Consider the following 3,808-nt stretch of genomic DNA (forward strand, 5'->3'; position numbering starts at 1 on the left):
ATCATTTCGTCTCTTGTCTTTCTTTCTCTCTCTCAGTGATCAGATTTAATCTGTCCTTCTACAGCCGTCTGTTCAGTTTCTGCAGTTCATCTGTGATTCGTCAAGCATGTGATATGTACATCATCAAAAGGCAAACAAAAAGATGTTTTGTTTTTACCTTCCATACAATGAAAGTCCAAACACACACAGAAAGAAAGAAAGAAAGAAAGAAAGAAAGAAAGAAAGAAAGAAAGAAAGAAAGAAAGAAAGAAAGAAAGAAAGAAAGAAAGAAAAAAAGAAAGAAAAAAAGAAAGAAAAAAAGAAAGAAATAATTTTTTTGGTTGAATGATCACTTTGGAGACAAAAAGACAACAGGAAGTGCCGTCTAGACAAATTTACATCTTCACCCTTTTTTCAAATATTATGATCAAACAGTGTGGTCATCATTTTTGGCCAGGCTGTCATACTAAGGAATTATGAACACGTGCAAAAATGAGAAAATGCCTGGTTTATGACTGTAAGGTCTGGGAAGTTCATAAAGTCATTTATGACTCTGGGTTATGACTGTGAGGCCTGGGTTATGACTGTAAGGCCTGGGTTATGTCTGTAAGGCCTGGATTATGTCTGTAAGGCCTGGGTTATGACTGTAAGGCCTGGGTTATGTCTGTAAGTCCTGGGTTATGTCTGTAAGGCCTGGGTTATGACTGTAAGGGCTGGGTTATGTCTGTAAGGCCTGGGTTATGTCTGTAAGGCCTGGGTTATGACTGTAAGGGCTGGGTTATGTCTGTAAGGCCTGGGTTATGTCTGTAAGGCCTGGGTTATGACTGTAAGGCCTGGGTTATGACTGTAAGGGCTGGGTTATGTCTGTAAGGCCTGGGTTATGTCTGTAAGGCCTGGGTTATGACTGTAAGGCCAGGGTTATGACTGCAAGGCCTGGGTTATGTCTGTAAGGCCTGGGTTATGACTGTAAGGCCTGGGTTATGACTGTAAGGCCTGGGTTATGTCTGTAAGGCCTGGGTTATGACTGTAAGGCCAGGGTTATGACTGCAAGGCCTGGGTTATGTCTGTAAGGCCTGGGTTATGACTGTAAGGTCTGGGTTATGACTGTAAGGCCTGGGTTATGTCTGTAAGGCCTGGGTTATGACTGTAAGGCCTGGGTTATGTCTGTAAGGCCTGGGTTATGACTGTAAGGCCTGGGTTATGTCTGTAAGGCCTGGGTTATGACTGTAAGGCCTGGGTTATGACTGTAAGGCCTGGGTTATGACTGTAAGGCCTGGGTTATGACTGTAAGGCCTGGGTTATGACTGTAAGGCAGGCCTGGGTTATGTCTGTAAGGCCTGGGTTATGACTGTAAGGCAGGCCTGGGTTATGACTGTAAGGCCTGGGTTATGACTGTAAGGCCAGGGTTATGACTGTAAGGCCTGGGTTATGACTGTAAGGTCTGGGTTATGACTGTGAGGCCTGGGTTATGACTGTAAGGCCAGGATTATGACTGTAAGGCCTGGGTTATGACTGTAAGGCCTGGGTTATGTCTGTAAGGCCTGGGTTATGTCTGTAAGGCCTGGGTTATGACTGTAAGGCCTGGGTTATGACTGTAAGGCCTGGGTTATGACTGTAAGGCCTGGGTTATGACTGTAAGGCCTGGGTTATGACTGTAAGGCCTGGGTTATGTCTGTAAGGCCTGGGTTATGACTGTAAGGCCTGGGTTATGACTGTAAGGCCTGGGTTATGACTGTGAGTCCAGGATTATGACTGTAAGGCCTGGGTTATGACTGTAAGGCCAGGATTATGACTGTGAGGCCTGGGTTATGACTGTAAGGCCAGGATTATGACTGTGAGGCCTGGGTTATGACTGTAAGGCCAGGATTATGACTGTAAGGCCAGGATTATGACTGTAATGCCTGGGTTATGACTGTAAGGCCAGGATTATGACTGTAAGGCCTGGGTTATGACTGTGAGGCCTGGGTTATGACTGTAAGGCCTGGGTTATGTCTGTAAGGCCTGGATTATGTCTGTAAGGCCTGGGTTATGACTGTAAGGCCTGGGTTATGTCTGTAAGTCCTGGGTTATGTCTGTAAGGCCTGGGTTATGACTGTAAGGGCTGGGTTATGTCTGTAAGGCCTGGGTTATGTCTGTAAGGCCTGGGTTATGACTGTAAGGGCTGGGTTATGTCTGTAAGGCCTGGGTTATGTCTGTAAGGCCTGGGTTATGACTGTAAGGCCTGGGTTATGACTGTAAGGGCTGGGTTATGTCTGTAAGGCCTGGGTTATGTCTGTAAGGCCTGGGTTATGACTGTAAGGCCAGGGTTATGACTGCAAGGCCTGGGTTATGTCTGTAAGGCCTGGGTTATGACTGTAAGGCCTGGGTTATGACTGTAAGGCCTGGGTTATGTCTGTAAGGCCTGGGTTATGACTGTAAGGCCAGGGTTATGACTGCAAGGCCTGGGTTATGTCTGTAAGGCCTGGGTTATGACTGTAAGGTCTGGGTTATGACTGTAAGGCCTGGGTTATGTCTGTAAGGCCTGGGTTATGACTGTAAGGCCTGGGTTATGTCTGTAAGGCCTGGGTTATGACTGTAAGGCCTGGGTTATGTCTGTAAGGCCTGGGTTATGACTGTAAGGCCTGGGTTATGACTGTAAGGCCTGGGTTATGACTGTAAGGCCTGGGTTATGACTGTAAGGCCTGGGTTATGACTGTAAGGCAGGCCTGGGTTATGTCTGTAAGGCCTGGGTTATGACTGTAAGGCAGGCCTGGGTTATGACTGTAAGGCCTGGGTTATGACTGTAAGGCCAGGGTTATGACTGTAAGGCCTGGGTTATGACTGTAAGGTCTGGGTTATGACTGTGAGGCCTGGGTTATGACTGTAAGGCCTGGGTTATGTCTGTAAGGCCAGGATTATGACTGTAAGGCCAGGATTATGACTGTAAGGCCTGGGTTATGACTGTAAGGCCTGGGTTATGTCTGTAAGGCCTGGGTTATGTCTGTAAGGCCTGGGTTATGACTGTAAGGCCTGGGTTATGACTGTAAGGCCTGGGTTATGACTGTAAGGCCTGGGTTATGACTGTAAGGCCTGGGTTATGACTGTAAGGCCTGGGTTATGTCTGTAAGGCCTGGGTTATGACTGTAAGGCCTGGGTTATGACTGTAAGGCCTGGGTTATGACTGTGAGTCCAGGATTATGACTGTAAGGCCTGGGTTATGACTGTAAGGCCAGGATTATGACTGTGAGGCCTCGGTTATGACTGTAAGGCCAGGATTATGACTGTGAGGCCTGGGTTATGACTGTAAGGCCAGGATTATGACTGTAAGGCCAGGATTATGACTGTAATGCCTGGGTTATGACTGTAAGGCCAGGATTATGACTGTAAGGCCTGGGTTATGACTGTGAGGCCTGGGTTATGACTGTAAGGCCAGGATTATGACTGTAAGGCCTGGGTTATGACTGTAAGGCCTGGGTTATGACTGTAAGGCCTGGGTTATGACTGTAAGGCCTGGGTTATGACTGTAAGGCCTGGGTTATGACTGTACGGCATGCCTGGGTTATGACTGTAAGGCCTGGGTTATGACTGTAAGGCCTGGGTTCTGACTGTAAGGCAGGCCTGGGTTATGACTGTAAGGCCTGGGTTATGACTGTAAGGCCAGGATTATGACTGTAAGGCCTGGGTTATGACTGTAAGGCCTGGGTTATGACTGTAAGGCCTGGGTTATGACTGTAAGGCCTGGGTTATGACTGTAAGGCCTGGGTTATGACTGTACGGCATGCCTGGGTTATGTCTTTAAGGCCTGGGTTATGACTGTAAGGCCTGGGTTATGACTGTAAGGCCTGGGTTA

Source organism: Gobio gobio, assembly GCF_949357685.1.
Source record: "Gobio gobio genome assembly, chromosome: 2".
Taxonomy (NCBI): Eukaryota; Metazoa; Chordata; class Actinopteri; order Cypriniformes; family Gobionidae; genus Gobio; species Gobio gobio.